The 26,181-nt window shown below is 39.6% G+C and overlaps 1 protein-coding gene across 5 annotated transcripts in view; it reads right to left on the bottom strand.

The window, feature by feature from the left end:
- The window catches only part of FBXO34 (F-box protein 34), a 64,885-nt gene that overhangs the window by 32,733 nt on the left and 5,971 nt on the right, over positions 1–26,181 (bottom strand). The window contains exon 1 of one of the 5 annotated variants that reach the window (XM_083378125.1): positions 20,548–21,061. The exons of 3 other annotated variants lie outside the window; for them this stretch is intronic. The gene's annotated coding sequence lies outside the window, so the exon portion shown is untranslated. Of the gene's footprint in view, positions 1–5,294; positions 5,419–20,547; positions 21,062–26,181 lie in introns of those variants that run through there. One more of the 5 variants, XM_083378126.1, reaches the window with a different exon arrangement.

Here is a 26,181-nt window from a genome sequence, read left to right as displayed (position 1 = left end):
TTTTATTTCAACAGTCCCAACCCATCCCTTTTGCAATCAGGCCAGTTAACAATGGAGCATTGTGCTTATTCTGAAAGCAAAACTGGAATCCTAACTCTTGTCTGGACATGTTAAATATCAGCTGTGCAATGTTTCTAAAGGACACTACTAAGACAGTAAAAAAAAAACAGGCAAACTGCTTTAGTATCGCAGAAGCTGTAGACAGCCAAAAACATGGAACGTTTTTGCTTTATTAATAAAGGAAGATTACGAAATTGTGTGTAGGATCTTGCTTATATACCCTGTAATGCAAAAGGGCAGGAAGACCCAGAAATGCACAACCGCTTTGTGAATTAGACCTGCAGCCAAAGCAAAAAGGAGTTTGAAAGGAAAGCAAGAGGGGCCAATAAAAATATTTCCTATGCCCAAACTCATTGCATGTTCCAGAAGCCCTGTACTTTCTGTAGCTAGCATTTTTTTTAAAAAAAAAATCTCCTAAAATGTAGAGAAGTACAGGAAGTACTTCACCATTAGCAACTACCTCGGACAGTGACTATTCAGGTTACAATTAGTGATGACAAACTAACTCTGCAACCAATCCTTGCATTTATGATCTGTGCAGTCAAGTAAAGCAAAAGAAAGCTGGAATAAGATCATAAGCACAATTGCAGTTTCACTTAGTGACTACTTTGCTTAACAACCACGTTGCTGGTAATAAAATATTGGGATTAGATGCTGAAGCCAAAGATAAAAGAAAGCTAGAATCCTGGACTCGTCACGGCTAGCTGGGGCCTTTGAACAGGTTTAATTGGTGTGGCAATTGTGTCCTTTCGTGGACTAGGAGATTCTGCTCACCATCACCCAACCCATAGTCATCTTTCAGTTGAATTACTGCAATGCAAGATATGTCAGGCTGCCCTTGAAAACTACCCAGAAGTTAAAACTGGGTCCAGCATGTAGTGGCATGTGCAGTCTGAGGCACCTCACATTTTGCCCATGTTACCCCAACCACATCTTCCTTCCCCTGTCCTTACTACTTTCTACAGAGGGACCATCGAGAGCATCCTGTCATACAGCATCACAGTCTGGTTTAGAAGCACCACTGCTTCAGACAGGAAGGCGGTGCAGAGAGGGGGTGAGGAAGGCAGAAAAGATCATTGGCAGTTCCCTCCCTCCCATCCAGGACATAGCACATAAGAGTTGCTTGAGCAGGGACGCTACACATCCTCTTCACGACCTGTTTTCCTTGTTACCTTCTGGGAGGAGGCTTCGTGGTATCTGAAGCAGTTTTGTGCCATACAGTATTAACATTATGAACTCTAAAGCTTCCTCCTTCCATTATGTATTCAAGATGGACAGTGATTAATATTAATATGTTACTTATATGTAAGGGTGTAGGTCTATACATAAGTTGCATATAGTATGTTTAAATGTGTGTTATGTATGTTTACACTTTGAGAGCAAGCAACTACATTTCATTTTTAATGTGTGCCATTGTGCCCACAGTAAAAAATGACAATAAAGTCTATCTATCTATCTATCTATCTATCTATCTATCTATCTATCTATCTATCTATCTATCTATACATCATAGGGCCATTTGCGGAACCACCCTTCTTTGAAGGTACCTGCCTGTCCTACCAGTTTAGAGAAAGTAGGCATGCTCAAGTCCCTTTCCTTAACTGTTGCTATCTAACAGGACCTCAAGAAAGTTGACTTTTCTATGGCTGGTCCAATTCTATAGAAAAGCCTCTCCCCTGAAATTCAGAGGGCCCTTGCCCTACAAGTCCTTGGTAAAGCTGTGAAGATCTGACTCTTTGCCGGGCATTGGACTAGGATAGATGTGAATGCTGCAAATGCCAAGCATAAATGTAGAGTTCATGGGACCTTGTGGCATTGTGTTTGGGATGCTGTTGTTGGGTTTGATCAGTTTAATTTATTCTGCTTTTGTTGAATATTATTCAGAGCCATCTAGAATTACTATGTATAAGAGAAACCATATGTGCTTTTTTTAAAAAAAACTAGACTAGAGTTATAGGGTTGGAGGAAGCTTAGATGTCTTCTAATCTAATCCCTTGCCTAAGATAGGAATCCTCATACAAGTTGTCCTCAACTGAGCCCAACATTTCTGTTGCTAAGTGAGACATTTGGTAGTGAGTGTTGCCCCATTTTATGATCTTTCTTGGCAGAGTTGTTAATTACTGCAGTTGTTAAGTTAGTAACACGACTGGTGTGAATTTGGTTTTCACGTTGACCTTGCTTGTCATGCCACAAGAGGTGATCACATGACCCCTGGGCACTACAACTGTCATAAATATGACAGTTGCCAAGTGTCTGAATTTTGATCATGTGACCATGGGGATGCTGCAATGGTCATAACTGAAAAATGATCCTAAGTCCCTGTTTTCAGTGCAGCTGTAACTTCAAACAGTCACTAAACAAATTGTTTTAAGTCGAGACAGCCTGTACTGGCCTTGATGGAGCAGTGGGCTAATGCCTCCCTAAGTAACACCAGCTGCCTGCAATTAGTGCAGGTTCGAGTCCCACCAGGCTCAAGGTTGACTCAGCCTTCCATCCTTCCGAGGTAGGTAAAATGAGGACCCAGATTGTTGGGGGCAATTAAGCTGACTTTGTAATAATGCCGCTTGGGGGGGGGGGCGAAAGCCCTAATAAGCAGGCATATACATGGAATAAAGGCTATTGCTAAGCACATTGATTTGTGCTTCTTAGATTGTAAGCCGCCCTGGGTCTTCGGAGAAGGGCGGGATATAAATGGGATTAAATAAAATAAATAAATAAATACTATCCTAAATAAATGGTCTTCCCACTTTTGCTTGAAAAGTAGGTCCGCTCTTTCACTGCTTAATAGCTCTTGCAATCAAAATAGAAGAAACTGCTATTCTAACCAGCCACTCAGTTGTCCATATCCTTCAGACCGAATAACTGAGTAAGAGTTGGAAGGGACCCTGGAGGTCCTCTAGTATAACCCCCAGCTTGGGCAGGAAACCTATACCCTTTCAGACATATGTTGTCCAATCTCTTCTTAAAAACCTCTAGAGATGGAGCACCCACAACTTCTGGAGGCAAGTCATTCCAATGATCAATTGTTCTGTCAGGAAATAACTCACTTCTGTCTGAAGCTCACTTCATCTTAAAACTGACTTCTGTCCGTTCCACCTATTAACATTCATATATTTATCTACAAAAAGGTCTCCAACTTTTTTGGCTCGTGGCTATATTTGGCATTTTGAGGGTTCTGGATGTCATGGGTATTACTCATTATAAAACAAATATGCTGGAATTCGGCAGAGTTAGCCTGCAACACTGCATTCTAACCACTGCACCACCACGGCTCTTACAATTATGTATGTATTTATTTAATAATTTATTACTCTTTTTTATGAATTGTTTCTCTCTTGTATGCATGTGTGTGTGTGTGTGTGTGAGAGAGAGAGAGAGAGAGAGAGAGAGAGAGAGAGAAAGACAGAGAGAGACACCAGCAGAGTCAAGCTAGGCATTTCTTGAATTGACAAGCTGAGCCCAAATAGTTTGCCATCGCTGTACTAGAGCTGTATTTTTCTTGCTCTTATGACTAGAAGTACCGCCATACAAAGGAAAAAACAACAACAACGATGGAACAGCTGAAGTCACAAGGATGACTAAAATTTGTTGTGCCCAGGACGCAAGCCTCATCACTGTTTCATTGTAAGAAAAAGGAAAAACTTTCAAAAATGCTTTATTTCCACGATCAAAGGGCTTGCAGAGTAAAATTTTTATGGCCCAGAATGTTCAAAGCTTTGATACACAGTGCACAAAAACAGCGCTTTGAATGTTTCATCACAGTTACTGCACCTGATCGAGAGTGATCATGCTAAAAGCACAGCCATGGATATATTTAAAAAAGGCACAGCAAAAAGCAGGTTCTCAAACAGCTGCACTACATTTTTGCCACTCCATTTTCTCACCACCTGCTTATCTTATAGATCGATGTTCCCCAGCTGGATCCTCTCCAGCTAGCTGGGAATACTGGAATTTGTAGCCTGAATGTAAACGGAGGTCAACAGAATGTAGAAGACTGTCCTAGAAACAAGACAAGCTCACACCTGCTTTTTCTGATTTCTAGATGCCAAAGTTAAGGTGAAACCGATGAGGGAAGGAAGATTAGAGAACTATGTGGGGGGTAATTAGATTTGATATTTGTTCATTTTTAATTTGATCTGACTACAATCTGATTGGTGCTTTGGAGCTTTCAATGAAAGGACTAAAAGCACAGTTCTGCCTTGGGAAAGAGGGAATGTTTGCAGCATCTAAGCCTTTGACATGACTTAAAACCCCAAGCTGCCTTTGAGCTTACTTCCCACTTCTTTCTGCCATCAGAACTTATTATTTCCAGTTGTACAGTATTAATGCAGTTGCTTTGATGTCAAACTTATTATGTGCTTGCTTTTCTCTTCCCATACTTTATGCTAGATATCTTAAATATCTTAAGTAGAAATGGACAAATAGGCTTGCTACTTTCTATAATGTACACTTTTTCCCCCCAAACTCATTGTATTGTTTCCAACTCATTAACATTCACCTAGACCAGGGGTAGGCAACCTCGGCTCTTTTATGACTCGTGGACTTCAACTCCCAGAATTCCTGAGCCAGCATAGCTGGCTCAGGAATTCTGGGAGTTGAAGTCCACGAGTCATAAAAGAGCCGAGGTTGCCTACCCCTGACCTAGACCATGGGTGTCAAACTTGCCGCATCACGTGACATGTCACGACTTTTTTTGCATTGCCAGAGCTGGGGTGGGCGCGGCCTCCACATAATATTGCTAAGCACATTGATTTGTGCTTAGATTGTAAGCCGCCCTGAGTCTTTGGAGAAGGGCGGGATATAAATGGGATTAAAATAAATAAAAAAATAAATAAATAAATAATGCAACCGGCCCGTGGGGCGGCAGTTTGACACCCCTGACCTAGACAGTCTGCATGAAAACTTATATAGGCACCCGAGTTCATAAATATTTCTTTTAACATATACTGCATATGTTAGTAAACTAAGTTCTTGCAGTATAGGTGTTTTGTATGCATTCTTTGTCTGAAAAATTGTATTAAAAATCTGGAAAGTGAGAAAACTGATAAAAAACAATTTTTGAAAATGATAGTACACATATCGTGAATCCAACCAAGTATCTTCCCTGTCTCCCATATACTGAAAAGAAAATATACTTCTCTCGTGTTTCAGTCCATTCTACGCTGTATGCCCAGATCCTCCTTAGAACTACTGATTAATTTTGCAGAGACCATAAATTCAGGTTTCACACCTACCAGATTTCACAAGGGGTCAGCTTGTGAAATAACCCCCCCTGGAGTGATGTTTTGGAAGGAAGTCCAAAAGGAACTTGCAAGATGAACGTAACATTTGCTAACTAGAACCAACATGTTGGTTTGTTATTTTTCACTGAATAATCACGTTAGCTCTATTCGGAGACTGAAAAAATACAATGGTAAAAATGAAATGTGCAGGTTTGGAAAGACATGCACACACAGCAGTTAGGGCCTTGTTAATTGTTAGCTTTCTAGAGTTAGTGCTTCTTTAAGTCAGAGTTAAACAGCTGTGATATACTGAGCTCATTTAACCTGTCTTTGAAGTATGTTATCTTTTTCTTGGAATTGGCCATTTTCTACAAAGGACAAAACCCTCAGTTTACAGTTGTGTAAACCCTGCCTAAAATTATTGCAGACACTTCAGTGTAGACATCTCAGTGAAGCCAAACAAAATGAACAAAAATTTACCACAGTTTTGCCAGATCTCCTGGTAATCATTTCTTACTGAAGCCTTTAGAAACAGAAATCTTTTAAAACCTTCTCCTAAGCTATTTCTGGGAGGATCCAAGGACTCTCTGTCCTGAAAAAGCAGCGTTGATAGAGCAGGAGTCCCCAACCTTGGCAACTTTAAGACCTGTGGACTTCAACTCCCAGAATTCCCCAGCCAGCCATGCTGACTGGGGAATTCTGGGAGTTGGAAGTCCACAGATCTTAAAGTTGCCAAAGTTGGGGACCCCTGTGATACAGGATAACCAGAAAATAGCTGTTACTGAAGATGCAAATACCTACAGTAACAGCTAGCAAACACCTGTGATGGTGACAAGGGTAGACTTTTTTCTCAGGGGTGTTCCAGTCTAATTATGAATTTCTTGGGGAATATTTGGAACCTAAAATGGAACCTAAGATGACATTCCAGTTGATCTTGTTGAACGTTCCCAGAAGATGAGGCTGAAATGCTAGCACTTTAGATCATTTTTCACCTTTCAGAGGTCAGATTGTAGCTTGGGTGTGTTGCTGGATACAAAAGAAATCCTGGATGGTCAGATGGTTAGCCTGTCTAGGACTCCTCAGCATCAATTGGTGTACTGTCTCCATCTCTTCTTGGAGATGATGGTTGTGACTGTCATGGCCCATGTTTTAATCCAGAGGTGTGAAACTGGCAGCCCACAGGCCAGATGCGTCATGTGCAAGCCATGCCTACCCCAGCTCCGCAAAGGCAAAAAAACACTGCGATACATCATGTGATGTGATTGAGTTTTGACCCGTGTTTTAATCATTCCTACTTAGACCACCCGGGTCACTGTAATACATTTATTAAATAAACAAAGTGCTGTAATCACTCATTGAAGAATGTTTGGAAAATACAATCAATGCATGTACCACAACTAGATTTTTTGATACACTTTTTACCAACTGCCTTTCCTCTCTCTCCCAACAATTGCTTTGGATTCCAATTTGCTTCCAAGCCCAATTCAAGGTGCTGGTTCTTACCTACAGCATTTTATTCAAATGGAATCTCCTAATAGTTTACTCTCAGAAGTCCTATACTGTGCTCCATCAAAAAGACAGGCTAGGCAAGTTGCTTTTGCAAGTAATCTGGTTTCCTCTCAATTTGTTTTAATTTCTTTCTCGTGTACCTTCCTGAGGGCTTAGTTTGGGCCATAAGTGAAGTTAGAAATTAGAAATACTTTAACACAAGTAAGTTCATATTGTTGCTTAGATTTTTTTCAAAATCAGGAACCGGTGGAAAAATTAGCTTTGAAAGTAGAGCAGAGGACAAAATGCTCAAGAGACCAATGAAGTAGGGAAGAATCATAAATGAAAGTATAGAAAACAAGGATACAGAAAAATTAAACTTAAGACTGAATAGATGCTATCTCTCTTCCTTGTCCATCTTAAAATTGCTCTGTGGGGAAAGAATGTGCTGCATTTAAGAATAATTTGTCAAAGCAAGAACATCCGTGATAATCTCTGTATTCTGAACACAGCCAATATGATAGGGCAGGTATGAAACAAATTAAAATCAAATAACAGAAAGAAAAACAATTAAAATGTTCTACCTACCATATATGAAATGGCGGCAAAAGTCAGTACTGAAGAAGGCCAGGAACACAATGCAGCCTCCGAAACCACACATAAAACTTTATGCAGCTCATCACAGGTTAAAAGGTTCCTAGGATGCAGCCATTTATGTTGCAGCTGATAGAATCACATGCTCCACCCCCAAAACCTCAGTTGGAGATTTTAGGTATTTATCTGCTTAGCTTTCTCTCCAATAACATTACCATTTTTATTTGCAAAAATTTTCCCCTCTGTGAGACCATCCAATCAATCCCCTACATACAGTCTGAAAATCATATTTAAGCTATACTGCCATGAGAATAACTGCTTGTTCAAGGAGGCTCACGGTTAAACAGGAACCAGGAAAAGAGCTAACCGTTTAAGGGAACCTTGATAGGCTGTCAAGTCATTTTTGACAATTCATTAGGATATGCTGTCCAGGAAAAAAAAAGTTAATTTGCTGAAGGAATGTTCATGAAAAAAAGAAAATTTTTCCCCGTACTTAATGACCTGCAATCCCACCCAGAATGAAAAAGACCAGGAATTTGGCACAAGTTCTTTCTCAGGCTCACTTTACTGTACAAACAATGATTAAATGGCCAATCCTGCACAACAGATAAGTCCACCTCAGAAAAATGCAACGGAATTTGATAATATCCATGTTGTAGCTAGATATTTTGTCTGCTTCCTCCCCTCCATCCCATTCAATTTGTCTTAAAGGAATGGCCAATGTAATAGACTGCCTATTGCAAAACAAATTACCCAGAAACCAGGAAGTTAATTAGTTAGGAATCTCCCAAATCATTTATAATTTCCCCACTATAATTTAAGCATCCCTCAGTTCCCCCTCAGATATTATTTCAAATACCCACTTAACACAATAAAAAGAAATGGCAAATAAAATAAGAAATTTACCACTCACATAAAATCAGCAAGCATTTCCCCATGACATTAAAAAAAAAGTATACCGGCCTTAGTATCATGCTTAATGAAGAAAATGGGATTAGGGATGGCTAATGTGTAAGCAGCATTGAAGGCCTGTTTATTTAAAACCAGAGGTAGAACAACAAACCTAGCAAGGTTAATAGTCCAACTTTAGTACAAGTTGTGTGCGGGTTATTGCAGTACTGAAGGGTGTGGTGGAAGGATAAAGGGGAAAGAAAAGAACTTAGCTTTGAAGTGCTCTTAAGAATGAGAATGCAATTAAATACTGCTCTGTGCCAGGTACAAGCTGTCAGATTATCCTAGAGCATCTATTATAAAAACTGGACTCCTCACTTAGCTTGCAACATGGCCACCTGCCTGCCAGTATACATTACACTTTTTCATACAGGTTTTGTAAAAGGAAATGCAGGGGAGGAAGCTTCCCTTCCATCTCAGATTTCCAGATGCTAGCTTTTGTATTATTAATGCCACAGTAATAAATATGTCAACTAAAAAGAACAACTTGGGAGTTTAGGAAAGGCCTTGAAATTGGTATTTTAAGCATTTCTCCATCTGGAAACTATTCTGATAATAGTAAACGTTTGGCTCAAAAGTGTTACATGGATCAGAGAGATATGTCAATGGCAAGTTCCATAATACAAAGAGCAATAGATGTAGAATTGTCTAGTTCCCAGATTTTACCCCATAAGTCTATTATATGTCAAAAAAGGCCTAGAATCTGGACACATTTTTGTAATAATGGTTGGATGTGTTGTTTCTTCCCTAGTCATCTTCAGTGGTCAAGGGCTGCAAGGGGCATGGGGGTGATTTCATTAATTTCATAAAAAGTAGAAAGGGGGGTGAGTTCTGAAATTCCAGGGTTTTTTTTCCATTGTGAGATGTTTGGGGATGTCAGTTTACTGCAATTAATATTTACTGCAATTAATTACCTTTAGTTTTCCACTGATAACCACTGGAAAATTGTGCCTATGTCTGTTTGCCATTAATGGAATTTGAAAATCTGCAAAACAGGAGTTAGGAGCCATGCATGGAACAAGAGTTGTCCACACTTTCCCTACAGAAATATCCGTCTTGTGATTCGGTGTAATATTCTATGTTCAGTTTAAGCAAACAAACATCATAATCCAAAACTTACTTCTTGGGATTTGTATACAGTGCCATCTTGCACACAAATGCAAGAATTCAAGGCCTTCTAGAAGGTTAGCAGGGTGAGGGCCATCTGACTTCTCAAAAAGAGAAGCTGTTTAAAAGATCAGATTGGTGACAAAGAAGGAACATCTTCAGGATTCCACTAAATGCCATTGTTTCACAGAATGGAGCTGGATCATGCCCATCCCATTGGATCTGATGGGACAGGCAGAAACAATTAGAGACAGAAGTCCTATAAATAATCTGGCCCTGTGCTGTGCAGGGTTTATAGATGACAAGTAGCACTTTAAATTGCACCCAGAATCTAGTGCGAGCCAGTGCAGCTTGTAGTGCACCTTGCAATGGCGTTATATGGTAGCAGCACGGTGCACCTCAAACTGCTTGCACCACTGTATTCTAGACCAACTGCAGTTTCTGAATACTAAAGGGTAGCTCCGCGTAGAACCCATTACTGTACAATAGTCCAGCCAGGAAGTGACTAAGCAGGAGTGATCATGAGCAGAACCCCCCAATCCAGAACTGGGTATAATTAGCATAAAAGGTGGATCATACATAGTCTCCTGGCCACAGCTGCCACCTGCTCCTTGGGGAAAAAAACAGTAACATTACCAGCTTTGTTTGGGGGAATGCAGTTATCCCAGTCAGAAAATTAGAAGGCCTAAAACTCAAAATCACTCAGTTTTGCAAGGGTTAAGTTCCTCATCTGAACTTCCAAAGCCCCCAAGCAGTAGAAAAGATCTCTGAAGGTACTGGATTGCTGAGGGCAGTGGTGTATAGCTGAGTATCATTACCATTCTGATCATACCTAACCCAGAGTTCCCCAACATTTCTGGCTTAGTGTACTGGCAGGAAGAGAAGGGTTGGTTCTGTGTGAGCGGTGGGCAAGTGCGCGCTCCTGCAGCTCCATTTGTACGAGCAGCAGGGCCGGCCGCCCCCCGTGCAAATGAAATGTATGTATACGCACTCGCCTAAGTGGAGATGCACGGGCACCCATTTGCACACCCCGGTGGCTGGGGACCCTGACCTAACCCACTGTCAATCAATAACCTAACACAGTTATTAATTTGTAAGATATGAACACTTTCATAATTATGCCATGCAAGCTGTACTTAGCTTAAATCAGGAATGTCAAATTGTCGACCTGTGGGCTGGATGGATCATGCTGAAACCGCGCCCACCCCATTGTCGGCAATGGGGGAAAAGTCGCAATATGTCGCGCGACATCACATGACGTCACGAGTTTGACATGCCTGGCTTAAATGGTTCCACAATACTTTCATTGGGAACAAAAGCTTTATCTGAATGTAATCTCAGAAAATTGCTTCATTTTAAATCAGGTCTACAGAACTTGGCTTGACTCCACTAAACCCAACTGAAATTTTGAGCAATGCACTGCAGCCCATTAGGTGCTTGGCAATCTCCCTGGCTATTCTGAGTTTGCGGATGTAAACCAACAAGTTTTATGGACCCCGGAAGTTGCCTGACACAGCCAATTTTGTGACTGTGATAATTACAAGTGGTATGAACCTGATAGAAAAAACTGTTGTGATACAAGAGAGTGTTGAACTAATTGGAGGGACCTTTAGTTCAAGTGCAATATTATCAATTCATATATTTGACTTCATGAGTACACTAGATCTTGTTTTATCACATACCACTATGTTCTGAACTATTCTCCACTTCTATCCCTACCAATGCATTAAGACCTAGATGGAAATGGCTTGGTTTCCGATGTTATGGAAGAAATGAAGGCTTAAGATACAGAAGGATCTGGACAGACTCGAACACTGGGCACTATGTAACAAAATGAAATTCAATGGTGAAAAAAGTAAGGTTCTACATTTAGGCAGGAAAAATCAAATGCATAGGTATAGTATAGGTGGTACCTTGCTCAATAGTAGTAACTGTGAGAGGGATCTCGGAGTCTTAGTAGACAATCACTTCAATATGAGCCAGCAGTGTGCTGCAGCTGCCAAAAAAGCCAACACAGTGCTAGGCTGCATTAACAGAGGGATAGAATCAAGATCAAGTGAAGTACTAATACCACTTTACAATGCTTTGGTAAGGCCACACCTGGAATACTGCATCCAGTTTTGGTCACCACGATGTAAAAAAGATGTCGAGACTCTAGAAAGGGTACAGAGAAGAGCAACCAAGATGATTAGGGGGCTGGAGGCTAAAACATATAGGGAACGGTTGCTGGAATTGGGTATGTGTAGTTTAATGAAGAGAAGGGCGAGGGGTGACATGATAGCAGTGTTCCAATATCTCAGGGGCTACCACAAAGAAGAGGGAGTCAAGCTATTCTCCAAAGCACCTGAAAGCAGGACAAGAAGCAACGGATGGAAACTAGTCAAGGAGAGAAGCAACCTAGAACTAAGGAGAAACTTCCTGACAATTAGAACAATTAACCAGTGGAACAACCTGCCTCCAGAAATGGTGAATGCTCCAACACTGGAAGTTTTTAAGAAGAGACTGGACTGCCATTTGCCTGAAATGGTATAGGGTTTCCTGCCTAAGCAGGGGGTTGGACTAGATGACCTCCAAGGTCCCTTCCAACTACTACTTATTATTATTATTATTATTATTATTATTATTATTATTATTATTATTATTATTATTATTATTATTATTATTATCCAACAAATAGTTTCAACTACAAACAAGGTATGAAAATCATAGTCTCATATCTGAACAGCACACACTGCAAGAAACTAAATCTGAAAACAGAACGGAAACAAAAAAGAAATTTACCAGCATATATAAATGATATACACCAATGAGAACTCAACTAAATGTTTGTGTCATAATTAGGGAATGTATTGAAATACTTGTTTAAAACATTGGGTTACATAAATCATGTCTTTTCCACAAATGAGAGAGACTGAAATCAAGCGGAAAACCTGAGGAGTGGGCACGCTGGCTGAAGAATTCTGGGAGTTGAAGTACGCAAGTCATAAAAGGGCCAAGTTTGAAGATCCCTGATCTAGAACCTTTTAGAAAAGTGTTTTTCAGCAGGGACAGTGAAAATTACCTCCTGTTTTAAACTTGCACAGTATCAACTGAAGTCTATAGGTGTCTTATCATCTGCATCTGATCCTCATATTTCAATTTTGAAATATTACAAAATCAAGAAGCAAAATACAGATAAACTTTGTCCAAAGTCCAATCTACCTACTATAAAGTTATTCTGAGGTAAGATAGGAGGCCTATAAATTAATTAAGGTGCTTTTAAAATCCTTGTGAAAGTTCGCTACCAAACAAAACAATGAAGTTTCTGGTCAAAATCTGAATTAGTTAGAACTTTTGATGTGTACATATACAACACAAACTGTGAGAAATTTTAAATCCAATCAACTGTAATATACGATAGCTATCAGGAACACCATGTACTAAATGGCAAAGCAAGCCAAAACAGTTCAGAATTGCTGGGACAATTGCTAGGACAGAGAGAAACCATACAAACATCAGCAAGAGTGATTGAATGTATTGAAGAGCACAGAACAGAACAGAAGCAGGAACAAATTCCCTCCTCAGAAAAAAGTAACAATAATAATGAAAGCAGTATGAGTTTGACATTCTCTACAATGAGAATCTGGTATATTCCAGTTCATTAATAAAAAGACAGCAATATATTCTACTCTAAGCTGTTTCAGAGAGGTGGGTACGGATCTCAAGTTGGGGGGGGGGAGAATGATTTCTAGAGCAGGGGTGTCAAACTGCCGGCCTGTGGGCCGGACGTGTCATCTGGAAGCCGACAATGGCAAAACCGTCCCGATACGTGACGTTGTGAGTTTGACATGTCTGTTCTAGAGAGTGGAAGCTTTGGCAAAAAAGGGTCTGGTCTGGTATGATTTAAATTTCTTTGGAGACAACCCCTTCCCCAGAACTTGAGATTAAATAGTTAAAGAACATAAAATGGAGCATCGCTAGATCCCATTGCTTCTACAACCTGCATTACCAACTCGAAATGCTACTCAAAGGCAAGACATGAGAGCAACAGTTCTTCAATAGAAGCAACAGTCTTCCTTTCTTAGGTGGTAACATAAGCTTCTCCAACCTCTAGCCCAAGGGTAGGCAACCTCAGCTCTTTTATGACTCATGGACTTCAACTCCCAGAATTCCTGAGCCAGCCACGCTGAGGAGAAATGGAGAGGTTTCCATACTGAGCCATGCTGGCTCAGGAATTCTGGGAGTTGAAGTCCATGAGTCGTAAAAGAGCCAAGGTTGCCTATCCCTGGTCTAGGCCTAGGCCGCTTTATGACTTGTGGACTTCAACTCCCAGAATTCCTGAGCCAGCCACGCTGAGGAGAAATGGAGAGGTTTCCATACTGAGCCATGCTGGCTCAGGAATTCTGGGAGTTGAAGTCCATGAGTCATAAAAGAGCCGAGGTTGCCTACCCCTGCTCTAGCCTTTTATGTATGGATTGCTATTTTCATCATGCTTCCTTATAACATGGCCTATAGCTTAATCATGCCAGGGGTGGGGCGGGGGCATGATAGAAGTTGCAGTCCATCACATTTGGAAATATTTACTTGGGAAAACTGGTGACTGCTAAATAAATATGGATATGCAGATAGTCCTGTCATTTTTCACATTAATTCACAAGTTCTTGGCTGATTATTACTTATTATTCTTCTCACATCTCCTTCAGTTCATGCTGGTATGATAAATAAAGAAAATAAGAAAGACACTTTTACATGATGTGAATATCCTACCTTCAGTCTTCAAACACAGCTGAAACTAGATGAGGTACTGACTGCCAACTTCAAACTGCTCAGGGACTCATCAGACAGTCAAAGAAACTGGAATCTAACAAGAATTGATAGCATTGCCAATCCAAGAGCAAGTTGAAGCTGCAATCTACAAGAACATCTGGCAACAGAATTACTATCCTGATTGAAACTTTGAAGTTGGAGAAGAGCCATTGTTCCACTAACACCCAGAACAAAGATACTTTAATCTTTTAATGTTCAAAGAGAGCTGTTGCAGAATTTGTAATTCTTAACTCATAAGCAGGCCTTCAGTCATGAAGGAATACCACTTTTAGTGCCTTAGATGGCCACCTCTGTGGTTGGTACAGTATTGCCTAAAATTAGGCCAGGGATTGAGGAAGGAGTGGCTCTTTGCATCCCAGAGGCTTAATGGTGTAGCTCTTGAGTGACTAAAATCCCTCCTGATCAGGGTTACAAACTGTATTTAAAGTGAAGACTATATCTTCACTTTTAGATGCTTTCAGGAAGCCAAATCCTGAATGTTATCTGTGTTTCTAACAACAGGGGAGTATTCTTCCTGTATGTGAACACTGCTTCAAAAGCTTGGAGGAAAAGTCCAGACAGTTCAAGGGATGGTATAAAGTAATCTTTGATGACCAGACTCTGGGGAATCCTGCCCACCTTCACTTTTATCTATCTCCAAAGCTACTATTTACAGGAATTATAAGAGTGAAGAGTATCTGATTAAAAGAGAATTGCAAAAGCATTTAGCAAGGCTGATAGCCAAACCTGTGACCCACTTCATTAAGACAGCAGTGCAAGGAAGTACAATGAAGGGTGCCTCTTATCATGGATAATTGTTTTAAACAATCTAGAAATGGCCATGCCACCACCACCATCATGCGATTTTTGAAAACCTTGAAGCAGGAATCCTTGATTCTGCAGTATGTTTTACTTCTGATTGCCAACTGAAGAAACTGCTCCATCCTATTTGTTTTAGCCCTTTACGGTGTTCTATGTTAGTGGGCTAAAGCCACCCATCATTTTTATTTTCAAAGAACACCCATAGGGAGCATGTGGGATCCATGGCAGTCTTGTGAAGAAATGATGTGAAAACTGATTACAGAATCTAAAATTTAGAAAGAACCTTGGAAATTATAAGATAAGATAATCTTTATTGTCATTTTTTTACTGTGGCACAACGGCACACATCAAAAATGAAATTTAGTTGCCTACTCTCAAAAGTGGAACACATACATGACACACACCTAACCATACTATATACACATATGTATAGACCCACACCCCTACCTATACATAACAAATAAATATTAAATATGAATATTATCTAGTCCAGTAAATCCATTATTATAGCAACTCTTAACACAAGGCCATCCAGCTTGGTTTAAACATCTCTTGTGAAGGAAAATCAATCCATAACATCCTGAGGCATGAGCAATACTTTTACCATTCCAACAGAACAGAATATATGTAGCTCAAGATTGAACTGTGGACTCGTTGGTGCACTCTATGTTTGGTTATTTGCTTGCAGACATTTCACTACCAGACTAGGCAATAACATCAGTGCTAATGAGAATGGGCGTGGCTCCCTGTTCATATATAGAAGTTTGCCCTGCCAGTGTTGGGGGTAGAAGTGATTTTTCTCCTTGGCAGCTCCTTGATTAGGCTATCATTTTCTCCTAGACTGTTTGACGGGTGTTAATCCTTGTTTATCTGGGTATTGGTTGCTGGAAAGGGTGTGTTCTGGTCTTCCTGTTTCTTTCTTTGCTTTTTTATTATCTCCTTTGAATGTTGTATAAATCTGATTTATCTCTGTGTGTCTAAATGCCAAGCTGATGATATGACCTAGTTGGGTAGTGAAATATCGCAAGCAAATAACCAAGCTCAGAGAGCGCCAAGGACACTACAATTCAATCTGAGTTATATATATTCTCTTCTCTTGGGCCACGTAGTCTACAGAAATCATACATGGGTACCCAATGCTTCGGAAAGCACACAAATGGGAGAAATTTGCATGAATGCCGCAATTTGTTTGAACAAGCCGGCCTGGTCTGATGGGTTTGGGTTTTATTACTGTTTTTATGTAATTTATTTGTTGTACTGGGCATTATGGTTTAATCTCTTCTTAATTTTTGTACTTTGGTATTTTAGTATTTATTGCCCTGTTCACCGCCCTGAGTCCTTCGGGAGAAGGGCGGTATACAAATTAAATTAAATAAAAAATAAAATAAATACATTTGCATGAATGGAAATATTCTTTCTGCAAATATTAGCACATCATAAATAACTTCAGGGAGCAACTGGAACAAACTGATTCCCAAACACACAAAAATGCTGACCACCACCATAAAGATTACCTCGTAAGTTGAAAAAAAGGAAAACAAAACTCCAAACCAAACTGCCTAAGCTAAGCCCCAGAAGCAAAGAGGTTCTTGAACCCAAATGGATAGTTAACATTCCAACTATCCACTATCCAGATATTGCCTCAACTATAGCATAGGCAACAGTAATCAATTAGAATTCTTTGCATCCTTAGAAGCAGCATTTATAAGCACACGACTTGCCCCAGCAATAGCAATAGCACTTATATACCGCTTCATGGTGCTTTACAGCCCTCACTAAGCGGTTTACAGAGTCAGCATATTGCCCCCAACAATCTGGGTCCTCATTTTATTGACCTTAGAAGGATAGAAGGCTGAGTCAACCTTGAACCGGCGAGATTCGAACCGCCAGCAGTCAGTAGTCAGCCTACAGTTGTTGCCAAAATTGTGGAAACCTTTTGGGGAAAAGTGTACATTTGAGGTTTGATGGCTAATAACACCACTTTTCTTTGGAGTAGTACCATAAAGGTATACGGTATATCAGTGGAAAGATAATTTAATCAAGAATGTAATGCAATACATTTTATGAAGAATTTGCTATTAGAATAGCAGTCATAAAGAAGAAAAGTGAAACAGAAACACGCAGAAAAAACGAGATATACAAAAATTATCACAATAGAAAAAACGAGATATACAAAAATTACCACATCGGTTAATACTTAGTTGGGTAACCTTTAGCATGAATTACGGCCTTACAATGTCTTCCCATGGAGTGAACCAAGTACCGTACTTTAGTTCTGCAGCTGTTATAATATGAAACCAAGATTAAATGATTGCTTCTATTAACTGGGTTTTATTGCTGGGTCACTTCTGACTAACAAGTTCCTTTAGTCAGCTCCATAGATTTTCAATTGGGTTAAGGTCTGGGCTATTCCGAGGCCATTCCAGCAGTGGAATATGTTTTATCTTGAAACCACTTTTTGCACACAGCAGCAACATGACATGGAGCTGAATCCTATTGAAATATAAATGCTTCATTGTCTTGGAAAAGATCACGTGCGGAAGGCTTCAGTTTGTGCTCAAGTATTTCATTAATGTATTTTTGGCCATTTATATTCCCATTAATCACACAAATTCTGCCCACACCTTTTGATGTCATACAACCCCTGATCATAACACTGACTGGGTGCTTCACGGTACATGTAATGCAATCAGGATGCAAATCTCTGATTCTTCTCCTTACATATTTTATGCCATCACTACCAAACAGGGAGATGTTGGTCTCATTACTCCAAATAACACTGTCCCATTGTTCCTCTGACGAGGCAACATGAGTTTTAGCCCAGTTTAGTCTTTTCAACCTTTGTTTGAGAGATAAAAGTGGCTTTTTTCATGAAATTCTAGATTTTAGGCCAAATTCTTGCAGTCGGTGCCGAATAGACCTTGCGCTCAACTTCACATTGCATTGCGCCATTTCATCTTGTATATACCCAGATAATTTTGTTCTGTCACGTAGGCACAGTCTCTTAATTCTTCTATCATCACTTGCTGTTGTGCACCTTTTCCTGCTTTTAGCAGTGTGGTTTTGTAGTGACTGAGTCTCCTTATACCTCTTCAAAAACTTAGAAACGCCACCTTTGGTTAAGTTTCCACCAATTTTTCTTCTAATTTCTTTATAACTGTAGCTTTGTTCACTTAATAATACTATTTTACATCGCTTTCTGGGTGACCAGTCAACTCTTTGCACCATTACTTTAATGTTATTACATTTTACAAGCTTACTAAATGAAAGAACACGAAAAAACCAACCAACTTGATAGCGATCACATAACACATTGACAAATGTCCTCCTCTCAGCTGACATGACATCAATAACTGAATCCTACTGTGATCTGACTGGCTCATTGCTAAAACAAGATGACACCTGATTGGCTCTCTAAACACTCATGCTCATTGGCTACAATCAGATGTAGGAAAGCTACCTGATATCAACATAAGCAAGTTGTCCTCCCTTTTTTCTGGTTATTTGGCTATAGCTTTTCATAGAATACAGATAATTGAACAAACTTTGTTGCATTGCATTCTTGATTAAATTATTTTTCCTTTGACATATAATTTTATGGTACTACTCCAAAGAAAGGGGTGCTATTAGCCATCAAACCTCAAATGTACTTTTCCCAAAAGGTTCCCACAATTTTGGCCACTACTGTAATTAGCCTGCAGGGACGCGGTGGCTCAGTGGGTTAGGACGCTGAACTTGTTGATCGGAAGGTCGGCAGTTTGGCGGGTCGAATCCCGAGTGCCGCGTAGCAGAGTGAGCGCCTGTTACTCGTCCCAGCTTCTGCCAACCTAGCAGTTCGAAAGCACGTAAAAATGCAATTAGAAAAATAGGGACCACTATGGTGGGAAGGTAACAGTGTTCCGTGTGCCTTTGGCATCTAGTCATGCCGGCCACATGACCACGGAGACGTCCTCGGACAAGCGCTGGCTCTTCGGCTTTGAAACGGAGATGAGCACCGCCCCCTAGAGTCGGACCGACTAGCACGCATGTGCGTGCGGGGGAACCTTTACCTTTACCTTACTGCACTCTAACCACTGCACCACCACGGCTCTTAGTGACCCAAGAAAACATAAGGGAGATAATCATACCACAGAACAGAACAGAACAGAACAGCCCTCAAAAACCTAAACAAGGACGAAACCATCATCATCCTCCCAGCAGACAAAGGCCAAACCATAATTATCATGGACAGTACACAAAACATATAAAATGTCAAAGAACTGCTGGAGGGCAAACTATATCCCAGAAAACACTAGCCCAATACAAAACACAGACAACCTGACCAAGAGACCCTTCAATGGCCTAACGAAGAATGGTTAAATTTCAAAAGAAGAACAGTAGCAGATGAAAAGCAGTGGACTCATCTTCCCATGATCTATGGATGCCCCCAAATACACAAGCTCTTTATTCAATTGTATCAGAATCAGGGACCCCAGTACACAACATGGCCAAAGAACTTAAACAAACAAACAAAAAAACCCTCGGACATGTCACACAGGGAAGTATTCATTCTATCAACTCCCCACTACAGTGCCTCCAGAAAATCAACAACTTAAAAATAGACAAAATTATGCTTTCATTTGATGTCACAGCTTTATGTCCATAGATCCAGAACTAGTGAAAGAATCCATGGCAGCAATAGTACACAACACACCTGACCTAGCCAAACACAGTAAGATGAAAAGACCCAGAATCACGGACCTCAGCAACCTCTGCCTCACTACCAACTTTCAGTTTGATGGACAAATATATCAATACATCAGAGATCTCCGCTCTCAGGACTCAAAGCATAAGTTGTAATACAATGTCTAAAAACTATAGCATTCTCACACATACAACCAAACATATGGATCCAGTATATACATAGTTGATTCCTTTGTCATAATAAAAAAATAGAGAAGACATGTGGAAGCCAAATTAACCTAACAGCTGCATTACTAGCTTAACTGCAGTGATTCGCTTAACAACTGTGCCAAGCAAGGGTGTAAAATGGGGTAAAACTCACTTAACTATTGTCTTCCTTAGCAATGAAAATTTTGGGTTCAATTGTGGACGTAGGTTGAAGACTACCTTTATTTCTTTGTGGCGAGGAACAGCATCCAGAGAAGGGCGGCTGTTCTCTTCTGGTTATGATCCCAATCAGATTCAACCAAGAGGGAACTGTCATCTTTTAATACAGCTTGCTAACTTGCAGTTCTTATTCTGATTTCATTACTCTGCAAGTCATCAGTTCAGCCCTCCAGCAAAAACTATCTGGCAGCTTGCTGTTTTAAGGAGAGAGGAGAGAAATGGTTGAAAGGCAGAAATTTGAGCATCAGAGAAGCAGAGAGAGAGAGAGAGAGAAAGAGTGGATAAGCCTATTCACCCTGAGCCCTCTTCCCCCAATTGGCAACTGGCTTCTAGCAAATTTTCCCTAAGACACATCAAAACTGTCAACTGCCCCACTCTTTGACTTTATAGGCAAGAGTATATACTATACGTCATCCAGCAATAAACTGTGATTGTTTCCAGAAGATACAAGTTCATCACTGCGGCAGATTAAATGATCGTCCAGCAGGTTCCCTTCAGGAGAAAAAGCAGTGAGTAGAAAAGCTTGGATATTTGCACATGAATGACACAGAAACAAGACACTGCCAGTCTAAGCTGAATTCAACATCCCTAATGTCCTTTCTGGCTCACCCCCAGGTTTCCATCCAAGCACTATCAAGCAGCACATAGCCTGGTAACTTCCTGGCAAGGATCCAATAAGCCCTCATATTCTCAACACCATTACATCCACTTTCCCCCACAAGTTAGTTAAACCTTTCCTGTAAATAGAGGACAGCAAGGAAAAAGAAAAACCAACCAAACAAAATGAGCCCCCTTACATTAGCTAAAATGAGGACAAAAAAAGAGGAGAGGAAACAAACAAAAACTTAAATCAAAGCACCTAGCAGCCTTTCTCTGGGCTTGGAAGCTAAACAAGTCTGGCCCTTGTTAATGCTTGGGTGGGAATCCACACCAAAGCTATAGACCCCACTGGGAACCTTGAAAAACCAATTTAGAAAAGTCTGAAATTGCTTATGAGCTTATTAAGAATTTATAAGATCAGCAAAAGTAGGTCGACTGGAACATGTTCCAAGACATACAGTAACTCAAGGTCAATCATTCTGAAAGAAAAGTGCTAGCTTAAAACATTTTAATTAAGAGGATAGGAAGACGAAAGATTTTTAAAGCCATTTGGTTTCAAATTAGTACAGTATCCTTGATATCTGAATCCAGATGCCAAAGACATACAATCAAAAAGTTCAGAGCCAAGAAATTAATTCTAGGAGCTCAACAAAATAATTGAAAGGAAGGAGGAGTAGTAGCTACAAAGATAGAAACCCGACACACGAAAAAATGTTGCAAAAATACAACTTCCAGTATCCTTCACTACATGCCAGGTAAGGTTGCTGGGGGATTAATTCTACATCATAGAATTTCTATGTGAATTTCAGCCAATTATAGTCATTGAGGAAGATACAACCAGGCTCAAATTAACCTATTTAGGACACATTATTGTTGTATGCAAAGTCCTAGGTCTCTGAAGGAGGCTCAGAGCAATCATTCGAACAAAGCTCTACACCTCCGATTTCTGCAATGAACTCCCTACACAAAATGGCTTAGCACCCAAGTCACATAGGACAATCAAAATAAACTACTCCCAAATCATTAATTCTAGTTTTCTATGTTTCTGAAAAATGCAAGGGAATAAATATACACTGTTAAAGGTGAGAAACCACAAGTATGTAATCCATACCTGGTGTAAAAGATCCAAAATGTTCTTCCCAGTCTCAAAATGGCAGTCCCTGATAAGAGGTGAGCAATGAACAGGGGGCTTGTACAAGAGGACCCTTCAAGGTTCAGATTCCTTATGTTCACTGAAACATCTTTAATGGCAGCTATTCCTGGTTTTCTTATTTGCTTCTAAATTAAGCAGAAATTGTTTTGGTACTCTAGAGATAGGAAGTCAGTAGGCAGAATATGGTGGGAGTGGGAGAGAGAGATTAAACAAAGATACAATCTACCCAGAATTGGGAAAATGAAAGAAGTTTATGCTGGCAACAGTATTTCCTTACAACAAAACTGTCTGGCCGAAAGAAAAATATATTCAATAAATTCAGGCTTGCTCATATACCATTCATTTGCTCAGCTCTCAGACTCTTCCAGAAAGTCATGTCAATGCAAAAGCAAGCATAATTAAGTTATTGTAACCTTTAAACTCACAAAACAACTGTGTTCTCTGGAAAACACACATCAACAAGCATTAGTGAAAAACAGAGCTTTTTTAACAACAGCTGGTGTGCCTAGAGATTTCACATCTATGTTTTAGATTTGCACTGCAAAGAACTGGCTTCAAAGCTTCACATGTTGGCTTCAAATGATTCAAAATATTTGCTGGAAAAAACACTTAACTTCCAAAGTTGTAAACAGGATGGCTTTGTCTGCAATGAACTGCCATTGCTGTAGGGCATTTTGAAAAAGAAACTCAGTGTTAACAACGATAAACTTTTCTAAACCAAAAATATGGTTGCATTTTCCTATGCTACTATTCTTGAATGAGGGACTTGGGGACACACATGCTTCCTATTCCACTCCATTCTTTTCTCTACCCTCTTTTTTCCCCATTTCAATTAGGACATTGGGCCTATCTTTGCAGAGGGTTCAAAAGCTGACACTAGAGTAAAATTGAGCAACAAGTTTAGTTTCTAGCATACACTTTATAAAAAAAAGCCGATCAGTGTAAGTATTCAGTATGAGACTGATACATAGGATCAGCTTCAACCCAAATATGTTCAGTGTCTTTTATCAACGTCTTCTCAGGCCTAATTCAATGTGCTGATTTTTTTTTATATCCAATAAAGTTCTAATCTAAAAAGTTTGGAATCTGGATAAATGAAAAGTCACCTTTGGCTCCCCTTTATAAACTTGCCCAAAGTTTATCATTTTCTTCTGCAATCCTCTTATGTTCTCCCACCAACAAGAACGATTACAACAGGGCTTTTTCTGAGGAAATCCCTCAGAAACTGATCAGATAAGTCCTATTTTTGCCAAGTTTTAGGCAGCTAATAAAAACTCTTCCATTGAGGTTGCTTTTTGCTGGGCCAATTGCTTTCTGATTATTATAGGGATGTTTTGTTCTGGCCTTCTTTTGGACTGTTTGATACAACAATGTTTTTAACACTGTTGCACTGTGGACTCCTTTCAAGCATAACAAAAACCCATCGATATTTCATGATAACATTGACTTCAAAAGCAACAAAAACACCTAATGTTTTGATAGAAACATACACAAGCAGCAGTAGTGAAACCTTTCATATATTTACACAAATATTCTAGTAAAAATAATGAGATATTGCAGTTGTGCAACTATGTACTTTTAAGCTGTCTAAAACTAAACAGAAAACTACTTCAAATTCCCAGGCTTCTGCGTACATTTTGCAAAATGACATTTCTAGCTCTTCTATCAAAATCAGAATTCAAATTTAAGGCCACTTTCACCTACAACTTATTATATAAAACTAATAAAAATAAATATCCAGACAAAACTGTTTTCAGTCAGATCCTCAGCAAAATTCAGGAATAAATCTCCAGTAGTAGTATAGAATAGGAGAATGATTCCCTCTCCACAACGTTCCATGTCTTGTCCAGAGGGTCACTCCACTATCTGGAACAAATCTGGGTGGTTCACAGAGAAAAGAAAAAGAGGACATTGCAATATGCAAGCAAATATTCCATATGTAGAATATTTAATTCTATCCACTGTTCATTAAAAATTTGAAAAATAGTTTTAATTTTTTATTCTGGGATCAAAAAAATAATTTAATTTTAATTTGAGATCAAACATTTAACAGAGATGATAATATAAAAAAATGCCTATATTTGGGGGGGGCACTGTCAATAATTTTTCACCAATGACTGCCCCCAGAGAAGGACCTTCAATAAACGTAGAAACGTCTGAAGGTTGTGACAAGCAGGCAGTTCATGTAACCTTCTTTCAAGCTATAATTGGCTTTGAAACTTAAGTTTCTAGAGCTGTTTTATGGCACCAAAATATAAAATTCCCATTATATCTTCTCACTTCAGAACAGAAATATTCCCACAAAGATGTGCCCTCTGCTGGTATATGCCCCAGTTGGAAGACAGGCCAAATTAATTACTCTCCTTCCACAAACACATTTAAATCTAAATCAGAATGGACAGGCACATGGACCTGCTCTTGACATTTCATCTTTGGCCTGTGTTTCTCAACCTCAGCAGCTTTGATCTATTCACTTCAATTGCCAGAATTTCTCAGCTAGCATCTTGCTTAGCTTGAGAAGCACTGCCTTTTGCTAGGCTGGCTAGAATACAATATGGCAGTAGTCAATATTGGTAAACCCTTCATTGAAAAATTCTAATCTAAACGCAAAGAAATACTTCCATATTAATGCAAATACATTGATGGATTTTTATTTGAATTATTACTGAGCAATGTGAAGATCTGAATAGCTGAAGAATTTCACATGATTGAGTCTATAAAAATATTTTCTGAAGATAAGAAAATTCAATGCCATTGTAGATTATTATAGGAGAACCGCTAGGATAGAAAAAAGAATATAATGTTCTATTGATGTAGTAACTGAAGACTTAGACTAAAAAGTGGACGACTCTGGGTTCTAGTCCTGCCTTAGGCATGATGCCAACTGGATGACTTTAAACAGTCACTCACTCTCTCAGCCCTAGAAAGAAGGCAAAGCAAACCACTGCCAAGAAAACTAAATCTTTTTCAGATAGTCTCAGACATTTGCAGAAGTCAACCCTAAAACTGTATACAATGTTTCATTATTATTTGCAATGTAATTTGCTTCACAAATTGCAGTAAACATACTGTGATTAGGACAATACCTTTTTGAGCAGTTTTACTAGACTATTAGAAACGACAAATTTACTATTTTTGATAAATTTGGTTCCATACAGTAAACAGTAGCTATAATATAATCTGTGTTAAAATGTGTAAAAAAAAACTTTAGTTATGTTCAACAACATGCCAGCCAGCACAGGAGTGGCAACTCCATGAATCAGGGGTCCCCAACCTTGGCAACGTTAAGACCTGCTGGCTGGGATATTCTGGGAGTTGAAGTCCACAGGTCTTAAAGCTGCCAAGGTTGGGGACCCCTGCTCTAAATGTTACTACTCTACTCAGTGACCCAGCCTGCCCAATATGGACTAAAGCTGGGAGAAGTGGTTCAGGCCACAGGTTCCCCACCTCTGAGCCAGCCAGCAAAGTGGGATATAACATTTATATAAAATGACCTATTTTATCATTTTAAAAGTACAGAAAAAGAATATCCATGCATCTGTAGATGCCTGTTTTGTTGAGAGAACCTTTTGTGGTTCAAGAAAGGGAGCACTTTTGCTATACAAAATCAAGTCATTTCAGTGTTAAAATTTAAGAGAAAAATGGGGAGGGGAGAAATAAAGCTTGACAGACGTATGTGCAATAGAACCCTGTTTTTAAATATTTTCTAAAAGGAAACAAGTCACACAAGACCAGGAAATGGGTACAGACTATGTGTAAGGGAGTGGTGCTGACTGTTTAATGATTACTCAATACGACAAGGTTTTATTTTTGCTGCTGTGTATTTATTGAAATCCCAGTAAAAACAATTGATAAAACAAGGTCATGCAACCAGATATATGTGCTGGGTGCAAAAGAAGCACAACTTCTGAAGCTACTCTCAACACTTCATTCTGTCACTGCCACTCCCTTGCTTTGCAGCTCTCCGTATCCCAAGCACACCCAGTCCCTGAAGCTAAAGATTAGGCATTCTATTATTGAGGAAATGCACTGCAAGTATTTTCCACTTATGATTTCAAGGACCACACTTGATGCTGGTAAATGTCCGGAGGTAAATGAAGTTTACAATAGAAACAGCAAGTGTAATTTATGGGTTTGCTGGGAAGTGGAGAGACAGGGAAGTATGTCAAATGCCACAGCTCTGCTTGGACAAGTTAAATAATATCTGGGAAACACTGTAAATTATTGTTTCATTCTCATATATGCCACTCTGGGACTAACACTGAGGATTAGTATCGGAAGAGAGTTTTA

Source organism: Vipera ursinii (assembly GCF_947247035.1).
Source record: "Vipera ursinii genome assembly, chromosome: 1".
Lineage (NCBI taxonomy): Eukaryota > Metazoa > Chordata > Lepidosauria > Squamata > Viperidae > Vipera > Vipera ursinii.
The sequence above is the reverse complement of the archived record's forward strand: the minus strand, read 5'-3'. Positions and strand labels throughout refer to the sequence as shown.